Below are 19596 nucleotides of genomic sequence, written 5' to 3' on the forward strand. Positions count from 1 at the left end.
GCTCATTTTGCTCCTGCTCCATTACCCTTCCATGTGGTTGCAGCCACCAGATTGTGTGTAAAACCCTCCGCTGTCAGGTCCTGATGGAACTGGCAGCAAAGGGTTAAAGAGGTCTGTTCTCATCTGAAAAAAGTATTCCTTTTGGATAATCAAATTTACTGTATAAAGAAAAATATCCCGTAGCCTCCATGGTGGTATTCCCGAGTGTAGCTCGGGGTAAAGTTTCAGTACCAAAAGCAGTAACCCCGAGCTACACTCGGGCTTACCATACAGCGTTGCTCCGGGATCTGTTCTTCACTTACCTTGTCCTGCGCTCCCGCGATGTCCCTCCTGCAGTGTCCCCTGTAATGTCCTCCGGCGGATGCCGGCATCTGTCATCTGGGTTCCATCCCCTGCAACGTCGGGATGTACGGGGGTTGGAACTGGCGGGAAATTTGAAAATGACAAAAAGTGTCATTCACTAAATACACTAAAATCACATAGTATAACATTCCTGTATCAAAGCATTTCACATACATTTTGTCCCGAGTGCTTTGTCCTGTGCCCTGCCTGCATTTTTACTGTTCTTTCTGCCTGGAAACTGAGAAACGTCCATGGCGTCCAAAAAGCGTCCCTTTAGGTCAAAAGCGGTTTTAGACCGGCTAGAGAACAGCGATAGTAAATCAGAACCACTTGCAGAATTGAGTGATAATGATTCGTGGGGGAAATTCCTTATCAGACACTGAAAACGATTCTGCGACTTTGCTCAGCGATGTGCGAACTTGGCGCCCTATTTCACATTTCAGTGTTTTTGGTTTGATTATATTATTGAATTAAATTTATTATTATATTATTATTTTTTAGGATTATTTATTAAATTATAATTTAGGATTTCGTGTTTCAAATTTTATCCTACCCGGGATGTTTACTAGACTCTTGTTCGGACAGATTTCAGGGAGTTATTCCTAAAAATTACAGGCGTACAATAAAAAAAATACATATTTCCATGCAAAAAAATGTACCGCTTTGAGCACAGAAATATGGACATAATCAGACCGCTAGGGAGGTTAAAGACAAATCTGCATTGGGTGGGGTCAGGGTTGGGTGCCCGTTAGGTAGGCTTTACGGGGCCCGATGATTTCTAACAGCAACACTGCCAACAATATTAAACCAGGCATGGATATAAAATGGTAAAAACTGCATTTGGTCTTTAGATGGTGTCAATTATAGAAATTAGAACCAATTGATAGCCAAATGTGGTACTTTCTATTTTAACAATTTCAATACCGGACACTTTCATCCCCTTCCAGCCCAGACCAATTTTAAACTTTCAGCTCTGTCGCACTATGAATGGCAATTGCACGTTCATGCAACACTACCCGTATGAACATTTTATCATTTTTTCAAACAAATTGAGCTTTTGTTTCACATTTAATCACCAGTGGGTGTTTTATTTTTTGCTAAATAAAAAAAAGACCAAACATTTTGACAAAAAACTAATTTTTATTTGTTTCTGTTATACAATTTTGCAAATAAATATTTTTTCTTTAGAAATTTAGGCTGGCCATACACACTATACAATTTTCTGTCCAATTTCTTTTAGATTTACCTTCAGCTATGCAGTGCAAGGGCCTGCCTAATTGGGTGCAATTGAAAGTGTCATTTAGGTTTGACCTCATATTATATGTTTTTTGGTAAATCTAAACCAAAAATCTCAAGAAAATTGTATAATGTATGGCCAGTCTTAGTCTCTGACCAATCTCACGGGTTGGATGGACTTTCTCCTTTTGATTATTTCCAGGTGAACATGAATTAGAGTTCCAATATCTCCCCGATGTTCTGCAGACAGATATACATTTCACGATGACTTATGTTGTACAGATTCCTCGTGTTCCCCGATATGAGCTCATACATTGGACTTGTTCAACTTTCCAACCAGGAGTGAATGGACTTGGATACTCTCCCCATGTGGCCTGGTATGGTTCTGGAGGTGGGGGAAGGGCATGCATGTCCTCCCCTTTCGTGGCCAGGCAGGCTGCAGGCTTGGATGTGGGTTTAGGATGGATTTTGTGGAGGAACCTATACTTTGTTTCTTTTAAAAGTGCCATGTATGAGTTTCTGTGGGGTCCCCTTTGAAATCCAAACTAAACCTGAAAGGTCTTTTGAACCCAAATCCCATCAGACTCAATTGGAGCAAAATCAAAAGTGCCCATTTTCTGGGCTAATAGGCAAGTAGTTGTTAAAAATAGCAACCCCCAGGAGGCAGTCAGCTATTCTCTGGATCAACTACCCCTGGTGTTATTACCTATAACTGTTAGTATCCAGTTATATTCTGTGTATCTAGGAAAGAATCCAGGACTTTTTTTTAAAGCAATCCACTGAGCTGGCCACAACCAACTCTTGAGGGAGTCTATTCCACATTTTCACAGCTCTCACTGTGAAGAAACCTTTCCGTGTTTGAAGATTAAATTTATTTTCCTCCAGAGGTAAAGAGTGCCCCCTTGTCCTCTGTGATGACCTCAGGGTGATAGCTCTACACTGAGTTCACTATATGAACCACTGATGTATTTATACATGGAGATCATATCCCCTCTTATGTATTATACATGGAGATCATATCCCCCCTTATGTATTATACATGGAGATCATATCCCCCCTTATGTATTATACATGGAGATCATATCCCCCCCTTATGTATTATACATGGAGATCATATCCCCCCCCTTATTTATTATACATGGAGATCATATCCCCCCTTATGTATTATACATGGAGATCATATCCCCCCTTATGTATTATACATGGAGATCATATCCCCCTTATGTATTATACATGGAGTTCACATCCCCCTTATGTATTATACATGCTGATCATATCCCCCCTTATGTATTATACACGGTGATCATATCCCCCCTTATGTATTATACATGGAGATCATATCCCCCCTTATGTATTATACATGGAGATCATATCCCCCCCTTATGTATTATACATGGAGATCATATCCCCCCTTATGTATTATACATGGTGATCATATCCCCCTTTTGTATTATACATGGAGATCATATCCCCCTTATGTATTATACATGGAGATCATACCCCCCTTATGTATTATACACGGAGATCATATCCCCCCTTATGTATTATACACGGAGATCATATCCCCCCTTATGTATTATACATGGAGATCATATCCCCCCTTATGTATTATACATGGTGATCATATCCCCCCTTATGTATTATACATGGTGATCATATCCTCCTTATGTATTATACATGGAGATCATATCCCCCTTATGTATTATACATGGAGATCATATCCCCCCTTGTGTATTATACATGGTGATCATATCCCCCCTTATGTATTATACATGGAGATCATATCCCCCCTTATGTATTATACATGGAGATCATATCCCCCCTTATGTATTATACATGGAGATCATATTCTCCTGTGTTCTCAGCAGCAGACCTAACTAATCAATAGTAGGCACGCTGGTTACTGGTAAGGCAAGCCAAATTTAATTAACCAAAACACACACAGCTCTACTGAACACAACCAGCACTAAACCTAAATAATCCTAGCACCTATCTTTATTCTGTCTATTTCTGGATCATATCAATTGTGACCCAATGTGGATCATCTGGAGCTGTGTCAGTACCACCCCCCATTATGGACAAGAGCCCCCCCATGCTCCTTTGTATACACAGAGCTGAAGAAGGGATTTCATACATTGTCCTTCTCTTTGTCCCCAGTCACCCCCTCTAGATGGTTCTGTAAAGGGCCTACATGCTGGGACCGGACCTTTCTACTAATTAATAGATCTGAAGAATTTTTTGGGGTTGGTCCTGCTATCTTTTGCAATCTGTCGTTCATTTTCAATTTGTGCACCTTTATTTCCTTTTTACATATTCTGTTACAGTTAGTTTCTTTGTAATGTTTAAATGATGATAGCGTTCTTTGATTATTATATTTAAAAAAAAAACACTATTTTAACTTTGGCCGTAAGCCACATAGGTTTGGTTTTTAGCCTTTTATACTTGTTGCCCATGGGAATATATTTTGCAGTGTGGTCATATACAGTCTTTTTGAAGAACTCCCATTTCTGTGTTGTGTTCAATGATGCCAATATCTCCTTCTAGTCTAAGTCTTGGAGAGCAGCTCCCAATCTTGGAAAATTTGCTCTCTTTAAGTTGAGCATTTTTATTTTGCCCGTATGTGCTCGCTGTTTACAGGTAACAATAAATGAAATCATGTTCTGGTCACTGCTACCCAGATGTTCTTTTATATGGACACTAGTAATAAGCTCTTCATGATTTGAGATGACCAGGTCCAGCAGAGCATCATTCCTAGTTGGGGCCTCTATGAACTGTACCATAAAATTGTCCTGTAGTAGGTTTATACATTTTTGCCCTTTAACTGTTCCTGCAGTACCATTACTCCAGTCACTTTCCGGGTAGTTACCATCCCCCATTATTATCACTGTCCCAGCCCTTGCAGCCCTTTCCATCTGTGCAAGCTAAGTCTCCACCTCCTCATTAACACTGGGAGGCCTATAACAAACTCCAATGATGACCTTTGTAGTACTTCCCCCCATGTGCAGTTCCACTCGTAATCCTTCAGCCTCATCACACTCTCCATCAACTAGGTCCTCTTTCACACTCGCTCTGAGATCACTTCTCACATAGAGACAGACACCACCACCTTTCACCTTTCCTATTTCCCCCGTCTCTCCGAAAGAGAACCTAGCCAGGAATATGAATGGCCCAGTCATGTGAGGAATGAAGCCAAGATTCAGCAATACCAATTCAATCCTAGTTCTCTTCATGCACCAAACCTTCCAACTCACCTATTGTACTGGGCACACTTCTGGCATTGGTGAACAAACACATTAATTCATTGTCACTTTTGGTTCTTGTGTTTTTCACTGTGAAACAGGAGTGCGGACCCGCAAGAGGGCGTTATGGAAAATCATGTCCCTCCTGCCGTAGGTAGCACATTGGCAGGTGGTTTAGTTTGGCAACTCTGAAGTTGGGAGGAAGGGGGACAGATGAGAGGCCCCAGTTGTGAAGATGCTTAATAGTCTTCTTTTGGCCTTAGTGGAGGCACAATCTGATTTTGGTAGGTAGTCAGGATTTTTGTGTGGGGTACCCCCATTTGTAGAATATGTTTGAGTGATGGGAGCAAACTCTTTCCTTTACTGCGCTGTGGTGGCTGAAAAATCAGCGTAGTGAGAAGTGTGTATGAGGCTCAGGTAAATTACAAGATCTGGCTGCTGCGAGGAGTTGTTCTTTGAGGTGGGAAAAGTGTACCTGGGTCAAAACATCTTGAGGTATTGAGGTCTGTAGATGTTTTGGTTCGATGTGCACAATTATGATATCGATGTGAGAGAGAGAAGGGAGGTGTGCATGAAATAACTGCTGCACATACATTGTTAAATCAGCGGGTACGATAGATTCGGGAATTACCTTAATTTTGATATTGCTTCATCTAGAACACGGATGTCAAACTGGTGGCCCCCCAGCTGTTGCCAAACTACAAGTCCCATGAGGCATTGCAAGATTGACAGTTAGAAGCATGACTCCCAAAGGCAGAGGCATGATGGGACTTGCAGTTTCACAACAGCTGAAGTGCCACCAGTTTGACACCCCTGGTCTAGAGTGATCCTTTAAGTCAGCTATCTTGTTTTTTAGAAACTAAATCTCCTCTGTATGCTCCATCATCTTATTATGAGCTGCTGTGTACTTCCCCATTTGTCATTCAACATGAATAGTGCGTTCATTAATATTACATAGTTAGTCTGGCTGAAAAAAGTCCATCCAGTTCAAACATTTAAAAAAAAAAAAAAGTTATAATCCTACACCCACAGTTGATCCAGAGGAATCGAAAAAAATCCAGCAAAGCATGATCCAATTTGCTCCTGCTAGGAAAAAAAATCCTTCCTGATCCCCAGAGAGGCAATCGGATATTCCCTGGATCAACTTTACCTATAAATGTTATATCCAGTTATATTCTGTGTATCCAAGAAAGAATCCAGGACTTTCCTACAGCAATCCACTGAGCTGGTCACAACCAGCTCTTGAGGGAGTCTACCTTTTCACACCTCTTACTGTGAAGAAACCTTTCCGTGTTCAGAGATTACATTTCTTTTCCTCCAGAACCAACTCTTGAGGGTTGATCGGTTCGGCACTGGATATGTAAAATGGCGGTACACAATTCCCTCTGTAAGCCATTCTGTAAAGACCGGAGCATATTCTTCAAAGTATGTTCAGAGGCTGGGCAATCAAATGCAGGCATAGCCATGCAATCATCCTCAGGAGCCTCAAGTGTCCTCAGCCTCAGCCCAATGTTGTCTCTTACTCACCGGAGGTTTTATAGGTGGAGCCGAAGAAGCTCCACTTTTCTTGGTCTGAGAGGAGGTGGCAAGGGGCTCTGATTCTGTTTCCTCCATGTCCAGGTACTCCTCAGCACTCTCAGGCAGCTACAGCGGGGAGGAGGGAGCGTAGTGTCCTGGGCCAACACCATCTTGCTGTGCCATGTCAGCAGAGGAGAAGAAGTCATTAAGCGGGGCCCTTGGTTTTGGTTCTTCATGCAGGACATAGTCCAGAGTGTGTCAAGCGGTTACCCAGCAGCAGTTTGTATCGCAGCGGGAGGGGATGTATGTCCAGTGCGAACGTGCTTCCTGGCAGAGCACAGATATAGACTCACGTGGCCATCTTGTTCTGCTGCCAAGCCATGCTCACCGACAGTCCAACTTCTGAGTATTTTTCACGGAGGTGTTGTCAAGTGATTGGAAGAGATTTCTGCACTTAACTGGGACAACTGATGAACTGGAGTGCACCATTTTATGGACACCTAGACTGGTTGTTGGTGGATATGACTGCTGAAAGGGATTATTAAAGGATTTATCATTGGAGGATCAGAACACTCGAAATATATATATCTTCCTTGTCTGGGGGGTAAGTTGCTTCCAGTTACTGGGGGTTATTTCTGTATATAACACTTTAGAGGACTTGTCCTGAGCGCTATATAAATTCATGATGGCCGGATGAATGCTTGAAACATTTGTCCTAAAATTTTTTTTTAAAAATGGACCTCTAGTTACAAAATTTTCCACCACAAAATGTATTCAGTCACTGAAAGGTGATGATTTTTATTCTTCTCCTGCTATCAATGGCCAACCCGGTCCCACACTTCATCCATGTCTTTGATGACCTCTGATCTCCTTATGAACTGTTTCTTCCATGATGAAGATCAGCCATGGAGTATATCTGAGGTGTATATCAGGGTGTGCTTCTTCCCCACATGAGAGCTGGGATGTCCAGCAACATTCATCTAGAAGACATTTCCCGCACTCAAGGCACTAATACACCTCCAGGGTTGTGGGGGATCCCTGATGTACAGGAAGACAGGACTTCAGTGAGGAAGATTTCCCTCACTCAGGACAGGAAAGTGGCTTCTCTCCCGTGTGAGATTTCTGATGGCTATAAAGATGAGACTTCTGTGAAAAACATTTCCCGCACTCAGAACAGGAATACGGCTTCTCCCCTCTGTGAGATCTCTGATGTCTGTAAAGGTGTGAAGTTCGTGAAAAACATTTCCCACACTCAGCACAGGAATACGGCCTCTCCCCCGTGTGAGATCTCTGATGTGTATCAAGATGGGACTTCCGTAAAAAACATTTCCCGCACTCAGGACAGGAGTATAACTTCTCCCCTGTGTGAGATCGCTGATGTCTGTGCAGATTGGACTTCCGTGAAAAACATTTTCCGCACTCAGAACAGGAATACGGCTTCTCCCCCGTGTGAGATCTCTGATGTGTGTAAAGAGTGGATGTCTGTGAAAAACATTTCCCGCACTCAGAACAGGAAAGTGGCTTCTCCCCCGTGTGAGATCTCTGATGTATGGAAAGACTGGACTTGTGTGAAAAACCTTTCCCGCATTCAGAACAGGAATGTAGCTTCACACCCACATGAGATCTCTGATGTACGGTAAGTCTTAATTCAGAGTCAAAACTTTTCCCACATTCAGGACAGGAAAGTTTCTCCTCCCCCTGAATTCCAGCCCCATCCCTCCCAGTAGGAGGTTGCTCAGGGTCAGAGGGATTTGATGGTCCATCCACACTGTGAAGTCCACCATCCATAGCTGAGCTCATTGTCTTTTCTCCGGCACAACCTCTTGTGATGTCCTCATCTTCCATTTTACAAACCGGAGATAAAGTGAGATGATCCTTTGAGGGTTTCTCCATGGCGTGTCCTGGAAAATATAAAAACACGATCAGTAGATATGAGAGAGTGAGTTCACATAAATCAAGATTCCATCTGGATCAGGTAGGTTTTAGTGAGCACATGATCTCTGTAGATGTCCCAACCAGCTGGGACTTCCCCTCTTCAGTAAAAGGTCCTTTGGTCCTCCCCCCAGGTCACTTCTACATTTCCTCAGCCTTGCCAGAAGAGCAGGAACCAATAGGGACTGGGAGGGACATGCTCTTCATACAACCACAAGGCTAGGCACTGGGTCATGTGATCTCTGATAATCAGGAGGTTCAAAGTTCAGACTTGTAGACCCTTTACCATAGAACAAGTGACCATAGGCCTAGTCTTCTAGTGAGAAGCAGCACTGGAGGGGGCTTGGAGAAGTACTTTTGGGTGCAAAGATAAGCATTTCGAACAACCTCAGACCCATCTCCCTGCTCCCATTTACATCTAAACTCCTTGAGCGCCTCGTCTACACCTGCCTAAGCTCTCAGCTCAATGACAACCACCTCCTCGATCCCCTACAGTCCGGCTTCCGTCCCCTACACTCCACCGAAACCGCCTTACTCAAACTCTCCAACGACCTGCTAACCGCCAAAGCTAATGGCCACTATTCAGTGCTCCTACTCCTTGACCTCTCTGCGGCCTTCGACACAGTCGACCACCCCCTCCTCCTCAAAATACTACACTCCCTCGGCCTCAGAGATTCTGCTCTCTCCTGGCTCTCATCCTACCTGTCACAACGCTCTTTCAGCGTTACCTATAATGCTACCACCTCCCCCTCACTCCCCCTCTCTGTTGGGGTCCCTCAAGGTTCTGTCCTCGGGCCCCTTCTCTTCTCCATCTACACCTCCTCCCCTGGCCAACTCATACACTCTCACGGCTTCAACTACCACCTCTATGCCGACGACACACAAATCTATCTCTCAACCCCCCACCTCACCCCCTCAGTCTCTGCCAGAATCACACACCTACTGAGCGACATATCAGACTGGATGTCGCTCCACTTCCTTAAACTGAACCTCTTCAAAACCGAGTTTCTTGTCTTCCCTCCAGCCCGGAGCCCACCCCCCATTGACTTCTCCATCACATCCAACAACGCCACCATCAAACCCGCCCCGCAGGTCAGAGTACTTGGTGTCATTTTGGACTCCAACCTATCCTTCCAGCCCCAAGTCCAATCTTTAACAAACTTGTGCAGACTCCACCTCCGCAACATCGCCAAAATCCGCACGTTCCTAACCCCAGAAACCACTAAACAGCTCATTCACTCCCTCATCATATCACGACTCGACTACTGCAACTCCCTCCTCACTGGCCTGCCTCACCGCTGGCTATCCCCGCTTCAGTCCAACCTGAATACGGCTGCCAGACTCATTCACCTTTCCAACCGCTCCGTTTCCGGCACACCCCTCTGCCAATCCCTCCACTGGCTTCCGATTGCGCAACGGATCAAATTCAAAATCCTAACACTGACGTACAAAGCTGTCCACCATACTGCCCCGAACTACATCACCGACCTAATATCCAAGTACCGCCCAACACGCACACTCCGCTCCTCACAAGACCTCCTTCTATCTAGTTCCCTGGTCTCCTCCTCCCATGCCCGCCTCCAGGACTTCTCCAGGGTGTCACCCATCCTCTGGAACTCCCTGCCCCAACCCATCAGATTATCACCTACTCTCCTCTCCTTTAGGCGCACCCTGAAAACCCATCTCTTCAGGGAAGCCTACCCCACCCCCTGCTAACTTGCCGACCTCCTCCACTCTTCCTACCACTCCATCCCCCACAGCTATCTCCTCCTGTACCACCATCCCCTCCCTCCTAGATTGTAAGCTCGAAAGAGCAGGGCCCTCGATCCCCTCATGTTTTGCATTGTATTGGTATTGTTCTGTCACATGTTCTGTCCCCCTTTGTAATGTACAGCGCTGAGCCAACTATTGGCGCTTTATAAATACTGTATAATAATAATTACTATTTTCCTCTTTAATTTTCATCCCAAGAGTTTTATGATGACCTTTCGCTATAAGTCAACTCAAAGAAGAGGGACCAATCTAAGATGGTGCTACTGTAACTAGGATTGCTGCCAGATGCACCCCAGAATCTACATGAATAGGGATGAGAGTGTGAGTAGGGGTTCTATCCCACCTATTTGTATTTTTTCTGTGTTGTATTGAACTGAATCAGGTTACTATTGTTTTATATATGCTGACATCTAGTGGTGGTTTGGGGCTATTACAACTTCTTTACAGATAGGATCTACTTTCTCTCCTTGTCCTCCCCTCCTGTTTAGTGCAAGTTAGCTCAGTTCTAGCAGTTTCTTCCATGTTTCCTCAGTTAATGTTAGCTGGGCACAGAGACATTGCTTGGGAAACTCATTGTCTTCTTACACTTTATACTCTGATTGCCAAGTCAGCAGGTGACTACACTGTCTGGACAGCTTGGATGGTATATCGATGCATAATGCAGCATTTGGATAAGAAGAGTAGGGGTACTTTTTATTCTATAGTCATTCACATCAAGAAATGGGATCTGAGGGCTCCATATTTTTAAAGGGTATTTCCAGATTCCAATAACCCTCTGCCTACAGATCTCCACAACCAACAGGCCAGGTTTGTGAGGAATAAGACCTTGTCCTAATCAAGGACAAGGTTCTCCATCAGAGAGGATAGAGTTCTGGTACGGATTTTTAGGAGGAACCCATTCACATCTATACAGGACCTTAATCTGGGGTTATAAGGATTTGGTGTAGATGAAGGGAATCCTCGGCTGTTTGTTTACAAAGAGAAGTAAGGGGTCAAAAGCTGTCATTTACCAGCAATTTAACTGCTTCCCGACCACCCTATAGCAGAAATACTGCTACAGGATGGCAAGGGTGCGCATAATCACGTTTATATAAGTGATTTAGCATTTCTGGGTAGGGGGTGTATGCGAGCCCCATTCACGCCCTGACAGCCACGGCTGTCAATCACCAGGTCCCGGCTGGTTATTACCCGCCGGCACCTGGTCATTGCCATCGGGGAGGAGGACTGTTTTGTTTACTAACAGTCCTCCTCCCTGTCAGCTCGGGCACACTGCACAGCACAGCCATCCAGAGCAGTGCGCTTACAGTGAAGCACCAACACACCGCCCCCATAGTAAAACACTCCCTGCACACAGTTAACCCTTTGATTGCCCATCATGTTAACCCCTTCCTGCCCAGTGCCATTAGTACAGTGTCAGTGCTTTTTTTCTTTTAGCACTGATCACTGTATTGGTGCCACTGCGAATGTCAGTGACATCAAGTCAGTTCCCCCCCCCAGTGTCAGAATGTCCACCGCAGTCCCGCCATAAATCGCTGATCGCTGCCATTACTAGTAGAAAAAAAAATCCCAGTATATATACCTCCATTTGTAAACACTATAACTTTCACATAAACCAATTAATTTAAACACATTGGGATTTTTTTTAGCAAAGACACAGAGCAGAATACATTTTGGCCGAAATTTATGACAAAATTTGATTTTAATACTGAACATGTTTAATAGCAAAAAGACAAAAATATTGTTTTTTTCTCAAAATTGTCTTTTTTTTTTGTTATAGCACAAAATATTAAAAACACACAGCCGATCAAATACCACCGAAAGATGTACCCAAAGAACCCCAGTGGGACTTTAATGCAGCAATAGGATCATACATACCACTAAAAGAAAGCTTAATTAGTGGGAAAAAAAGGGATGTAAATTTCATTTGGGTGCAGAGTTGTATGACCGCGCAATTGTCAATTAAAGTAACACAGCGCCGTATCACAAAAAATGGCCTGGTCAAGAAGGAGGGGAAATCCTCAGCAGTTACAGTGTCCCTGATCACCACCAAACCAGTTACAGTGTCCCCAATCACCGCCACACCAGTTACAGTGTCCCTGATCACCGCCACACCAGTTACAGTGTCCCTGATCACCACCAAACCAGTTACAGTGTCCCTGATCACCCCCACACCAGTTACAGTGTCCCCGATCACCCCCACACCAGTTACAATGATGGGGCACTATTCCTCCCACTGACACCAATGATGGGGAACTATTCCTCCCACTGATACCAATGATGGGGAACTATTCCTGCCACTGATACCAATGATGGGGCACTATTCCCCCCACTGACACCAATGATGGGACACTATTCCTCCCACTGACACCAATGATGGGACACTATTCCTCCCACTGATACCAATGATGGTGCACTATTCCTCCCACTGACACCAATGATGGGGCACTATTTCTCCCACTGATACCAATGATGGGGCACTATTCTTCCCACTGATACCAATGATGGGGCACTATTCCTCCCACTGACACCAATGATGGGACACTATTCCTCCCACTGACACCAATGATGGGGCACTATTCCTCCCACTGACACCAATGATGGGGCACTATTCCTCCCACTGACACCAATGATGGGACACTATTCCTCCCACTGACACCAATGATGGGACACTATTCCTCCCACTGATACCAATGATAAGGCACTATTCCTCCCACTGATACCAATGATGGGGCACTATTCCCCCCACTGACACCAATGATGGGGCACTATTCCTCCCACTGACACCAATGATGGGACACTATTCCTCCCACTGACTCCAATGATGGGGCACTATTCCTCCCACTGACACCAATGATGGGGCACTATTCCTCCCACTGATACCAATGATGGGGCACTATTCCTCCCACTGATACCAATGATGGGACACTATTCCTCCCACTGACACCAATGATGGGGCACTATTCCTCCCACTGATACCAATGATGGGACACTATTCCTCCCACTGACACCAATGATGGGGCACTATTCCTCCCACTGATACCAATGATGGGGCACTATTCCTCCCACTGATACCAATGATGGGGCACTATTCCTCCCACTGACACCAATGATGGGGCACTATTCCTCCCACTGACACCAATGATGAGGCACTATTCCTCCCACTGACACCAATGATGGGACACTATTCCTCCCACTGATACCAATGATGGGGCACTATTCCTCCCTCTAATACCAATGATGGGGCACTATTCCTCCCACTGATACAAATGATGGGACACTATTCCTCCCACTGATACCAATGATGGGGCACTATTCCTCCCTCTAATACCAATGATGGGGCACTATTCCTCCCACTGATACCAATGATGGGGCACTATTCCTCCCACTGATACCAATGATGGGGCACTATTCCTCCCACTGACACCAATGATGGGACACTATTCCTCCCACTGATACCAATGATGGGGCACTATTCCTCCCTCTAATACCAATGATGGGGCACTATTCCTCCACTGATACCGATGATGGGGCACTATTCCTCCCTCTAATACCAATGATGGGGCACTATTCCTCCCACTGATACCAATGATGGGGCACTATTCCTCCCACTGATACCAATGATGGGGCACTATTCCTCCCTCTAATACCAATGATGGGGCACTATTCCCCCCACTGATACCAATGATGGGGCACTATTCCTCCCACTGATACCAATGATGGGGCACTATTCCTCCCACTGATACCAATGATGGGGCACTATTCCTCCCACTATTACCAATGATGGGACACTATTCCTCCCACTGATACCAATGGTGGGGCACTATTCCTCCCACTGACACCAATGATGGGGCACTATTCCTCCCACTGATACCAATGATGGGGCACTATTCCTCCCACTGATACCAATGATGGGGCACTATTCCTCCCACTGATACCAATGATGGGGCATTATTCCTCCCACTGATACAAATGATGGGGCATTATTCCTCCCACTGATACCAATGATGGGACACTATTCCACTGATACCAATGGTGGGGCACTATTCCTCCCACTGACACCAATGATGGGGCACTATTCCTCCCACTGATACCAATGATGGGGCACTATTCCTCCCACTGATACCAATGATGGGGCACTATTCCTCCACTGATACCAATGATGGGGCACTATTCCTCCCACTGATACCAATGATGAGGCACTATTCCTCCAACTAATACTAATGACTTGACACTATTCCTCCTTCTACTGACTACAAGCACTATGTAATTTTCTTTTTACTCCTACTGATGCTGGGACATTTTCTACTTCCACTGGGTACTCTGGAACTCAAAAAATCTGAAGGACAGTAAATGGGCCCTTTGTTTAAAATGTTTGGAGACCCCTGTTCTAGACCTGTGTTTCTCAACCATTTTTTATGGACAGTCCCGAGGCACCCTTTAAAATTATGGACAGTCTTGGGGCACCCCATTCTAAAATGTGAAAAGCTATTCTAATAGTTGTATATAATGCAGCAGTATCCACACGTGTAGGACACCCAATGTTAGAGGTGATTTATTCTTCCAAAGCAAATACACTTTTGCACACTGGTACTGACTAGTATTCCAATGTTTCTCTTCTCCATCACTGAGCTAATGAGACCCCAGCACTGCCGGAGAGGGGCAGGGGAGGGTCAAAATAGGATGCTATGCAGGCAGCTGACATCCTCCTTAACAACTGATGATGTCATTGGTTGTCAGGACACCGGCCGCTAGAAGGTCGTAATGGTGCACAATGAAAACCTGTGACTTTGTGTAACAAAAAGGCCGGCTCGTTCCACCTTCTGGTTTGTATACAAGTTTTGGGATATTTTTAGACATTCTTCCAAGGCACCCTAAAGAAACCTGAAGGCACCCTGGTTGAGAAAGGCATATCTAGACCAACTAGTGTGCCATAAGAGAGCAGAGATAACAGAATATATTGTGGCTCACCTGTGCTGATCTCTGTAGGAGTGTCCTCCTCTTTCAATGTCCTCGTCATTCCAGCCTCCTCCATAGACTGCTGATCATCCCTCACATATGTCTCTTCTACTTCACCCTCAACTTTCATCTTCATCAGATCTTCACCCTAAACCAACAGAATGGCAGAAAATAACATCTGTAATATAGAAGGATTTATGATGTGAGATCACATAGAAAATATCATCTTGTAGAGTCCACACATCGTCTCCACATGTCAGAGAGTTCCATCACTTTATGTTCCAGACCCTCAACTCCACCGACCTGATGATGGGGAGGGATGGTGTGACCTTCCTGTGTGGAATCCCGGGAATACAGAGGACGGGGACATCTCTCTGGTGGGTTCCTGGTATTAGGTGGCTCCATCATATCCTTGTGTCCTTCTGAAAACTCCTCCATCACTCCATACTCCTCATCCTCCTCTTTATACTCTTCTTTAACATCAATATTATCATCCCCGAGGATTCCACTCTGAAAGATATAATAAAACATTCATTGTAACAAACATGCTGTGTATAAATCACAACTACCAATAATTGTCATCATCTACCTGATGATGGTGAGGGATGGTGTGACCTTCCTGTGTGGAATCCCGGGAATACAGAGGACGGGGACATCTCTCTGGTGGGTTTCTGTAGCTGGATGACTCCACCATGGTGTCCTGGTACAGATCTTTGTGTTCTTTTAGAAGCTCTGACTCCTTCATCACCCCATCCTCATCCTCCTCCTCTTTTTTCTCTTCTTTAACCTCAACTTTAGGATCTCTCAGGTTTCCACTCTGAATATATAATAAAAATGCCATCAATGGTAACAATGCAGATAATGTACAGATCCTAATGATACTATCAGTGATTGTTCCTCATCTACCTGATGATGGTGAGGGATGGTGTGACCTTCCTGTGTGGAATCCCGGGAATACAGAGGACGGGGACATCTCTCTGGTGGGTTCCCATGACTGGATCCATCTGTAGGAAACACACACACTGACTGAATCCATTGTTTCTATGTGTTTATCAGATGATGGGGGATCTAGGTGGATCCTCCGTACTGCTCTCTCCTTTACAATAAAGTCTCCTCTTACCCGGTGATGTGAGGGGCGGCTGATTGTCCATCATGACGTCCTTGTAGAGATCCTTGTGTCCTTCTAAATACTCCCACTCCTCCATGGAGAAATAGACAGTGACACCCTGACACCTTATAGGAACCTGACACACACAATGATACAGTCACCATCCAGACACATCCCTTGTCTGTTACTGGAGAATGTCCCAGAATTCCCGGCACCGCTCACCTCTCCTGTCAGCAGCTCCATCATCTTCTTGGTGACTTCTAGAATCTTCTGCATGTTGTGTCTCTCAGGGTTTAGGGAGTCACATGGAGGCACTGTGATGGTCATATGGTCACCTGACTTCAGAAGAGGAAATCTCTGTATTGAGAAACCAATAGGAATATCATGTTAGACTCCCAGAATCCTCCTCACCTCTCCGGTCAGGTCTGTGTATTATGAAAAGAGCTAAGAGTGATGTCATGTGACCTCCCAGAATCCTCCTCACCTCTCTGGTCAGGTCTTTGTTTTATTAATAGAGATAAGAGTGATGTCATGTGACCTCCCAGAATCCTCCTCACCTCTCCGGTCAGGTCTGTGTTTATTAATAGAGATAAGAGTGATGTCATGTGACCTCCCAGAATCCTCCTCACCTCTCCGGTCAGCAGGTAGAGGATCTCCAGGGTGAGGTTTAGTATCCTCTCAGTCATGTGACTCCGGTCCTCCTCCATCCTCATTGGTGCCATCATGTGATCTATACAGGTCTCCTTGTAGACGGATAACTTTGGGAAATGAAAGTAAGAATGATTTGGATGGTATTGGTCACACAATATTATGTGGATGTGAGGGGGGAATAGGAGGGTTGCTGGACAATAAAGGACTACTACCCCCATGCGAACACATTCAGTTTAGACTGATTAGTGTTTTATACCCTTTCATGAACCCAGAACTCTCTTGACCTGCCGGGTCAGAAATCCCCTTTTCTCTGTTGGGTTTATTTGGTCTCTGAACTGGTTTTGATGAGTTTTAGATCTGCAGACAAGGAATGATAAATATGATCCTTTCTTTGACTTGTTTGCTCTGAGGCAGTGCTGTGAGGTCAATATCGGGTCATCATGATATCCAGGAAGGGCAACTTGCTGACTTTTGATTGGACTTTCTGGCTAATCAGGATAATTGGCAGAACTCCGGCTGCAAACCTCAAATCTCCAGCAGCCTGCTGACTGACAGGAGTGATGTCACTGTCACTCTCTGCAGTAAGAGATGGGATTGAATAGCAGGAGGATGCTGCTGGTGAAGTACACAGCTGTGGGGGAGGGGCCTGTTCTATTCCTTCCAATGGCAGCCCAGTGTGGGTAGGAGGAGGACAGCAGGGAGGAGGGGTTTGTTTTCTTGGTTGCCAAATATACTCTAGTACCCAGGACATTGTACAGAGTGGTGGTGGGTTCCTGGGGCTCTGAATTTTAGCACTGGGCACTGCCAGAGCCTGTGTCATGGGAAGGTATTGGACTCCCCAGATGCAGTGCACTGACCCCTTACCTCCTGTTAGGTAATGCTGCACAGATAGACCTCCTCTAAGAATAAGTGCCCACCAGGCCAATGAAGGACTGTCATTCTTTCCATTTGGTATTCTGGAACACATTACTTGACCAGTGAGATGGTAAGAGGTTAAAGGTTGCCTTCATTTCCTGGCAGAAATTCAGTAAGGTCTGAAAAGTGCAGGTGGGAGGATCATCCTAGAGCCCCCTTCCCTACCTTAGAGTCCCCCAGAGCCCTACAGCCTCTTCTTCCCTCAAAGTCCTTCTGCCTTTCAACCTTGTCAAAGGCCCAGAGTCCTTCAGCTACACTATTCCCTCAGAAATACTGAGCCCCGCTACTCCAAAAGGGGTCCCTAAAGTCCATCAGCTACCCATTACCCCTCACAGTCCCTCAGCTCCTCTACTTCCCTCGGAAACCTCAGTATTTCCCTCCCTCTGACACCAATGATGGAACATATTCTTCATGTCCGGCTGGGGAATGTTTCCTTCCTCCTGACCAGCAATGTAAGGGGTTCTATTCTCCATACTCCTGACCCCGGCACTCCATCATTGTGTTGGCTGCATAGTGTAATGATTGCCCATTGGCTGCCTGTGTAGTGTCATCATTGCCCTTTGTAGGCCATGTATGGTCAGGATGGTCCTTGTCTTGTCTATTTATTGTCAGTGCTGTTTGTTTAGAGGACCATATTACTAGAATTTATCTCCACAATGAGGAGAATGTTCCGGCCCCGGAAGTGGGGGAATGTTCTGCCCCTGAAGGGGTTCATCTGGGTTCCCACACTATATATGTGTGTATCATCATCTGCTGGAGATAAAAGATGTCACAGTGACTATGGAGGAAGAGGACGGACGTGACTATGGAGGAAGAGGACGGACGTGACTATGGAGGAAGAGGACGGACGTGACTATGGAGGAAGAGGACCGACGTGACTATGGAGGAAGAGGACCGACGTGACTATGGAGGAAGAGGACCGACGTGACTATGGAGGAAGTGGACGGACGTGACTATGGAAGAAGAGGACGGACGTGACTATGGAAGAAGAGGACGGACGTGACTATGGAAGAAGAGGACGGACGTGACTATGGAAGAAGAGGACGGACGTGACTATGGAAGAAGAGGACAGACATGACAGGGGGTTACTGATTGTAAATAGGAAATAACATCTTATTACCACCTCTGCTGCCACTTCCACCAACGTCGTCTCTCTACTTCCTCCCCACTCACCTCTCACCTGGAACTTCCTATTTATACCTGACATCACTTCCTGTCTTCCATAGAGACTTCCTGTCTGGGTAGTGAGATCCCCACCTTGTGGAGCTCAGAGGAACTGCAGCCCCGAGAAGCGTCTGGTAGTGTGACCCCGGCCTTGTGCTGGGTGTGTATGGACTGTATGTCCTTATAGAGGGGTCACCTCCACTCCCACATATTTCCTATTACTATCACTGCTAAATACAATCACATGCTCACTCCCCTTTCTTGGCCAGGCAGGCTGCATGCTCGGACTAAGGATTTGGTATGGATTTCCTGGTGGACCTCAAAGGACAACCCCCAGGAGTAGGACACCCCCCCAGGATTAGGACATTCCCCAGGATTAGGACACTTCCCAGGATTAGGACCCCCCAAGCATGTTATTTAAAGGAATTGGATATTTTTAATGTTTTGCTTTAAGCTTTGAAATATTCTCTGTTCCTGGCCAAATGGAATGTTTGAACATTTTTTTGCATTGGTACATGTTCCTCAGGGCAGGGACCAGCATGTTTTTACACCACCTATTAGCTCAGTAAATGGATATTTTTAATTTGACAGTCTCAGCCCAATGGTGTTCAGGTTTGGCCTCTGAGTTTCTTTGAAGTTCACTGATCCTTCTCACACCAAACCCTGGGTAGTTCAGCTCATCTCTGTTGGAGAGTCCATGGCCAGAGGCATCCTACCAGCCAGTGACACATACCTACTCCATTCAGCCATTAGTCGGTCATT

At 45.4% G+C, this 19596-nt stretch overlaps 1 pseudogene across 1 annotated transcript in view; it reads right to left on the reverse strand.

Annotated features, from left to right (window-relative positions):
• Positions 1-2703: 2703 nt before the first annotated feature.
• LOC149460799 (uncharacterized) overlaps positions 2704-19596 on the reverse strand; it is a 36023-nt pseudogene continuing 19130 nt past the window's right edge. The window contains exons 3-5 of the transcript XR_016313028.1: positions 15300-15503; positions 15009-15144; positions 2704-8236 (exon numbers count right to left, since the gene is read on the reverse strand). The product of XR_016313028.1 is annotated as an uncharacterized LOC149460799 (transcript). The remainder of the gene's footprint in view (positions 8237-15008; positions 15145-15299; positions 15504-19596) is intronic.

This window comes from Staurois parvus, unplaced genomic scaffold, assembly GCF_062004578.1.
Source record: "Staurois parvus isolate SC_StPar_1 unplaced genomic scaffold, SC_StPar_1.0 ptg000221l, whole genome shotgun sequence".
In the NCBI taxonomy this organism is placed as follows: domain Eukaryota; kingdom Metazoa; phylum Chordata; class Amphibia; order Anura; family Ranidae; genus Staurois; species Staurois parvus.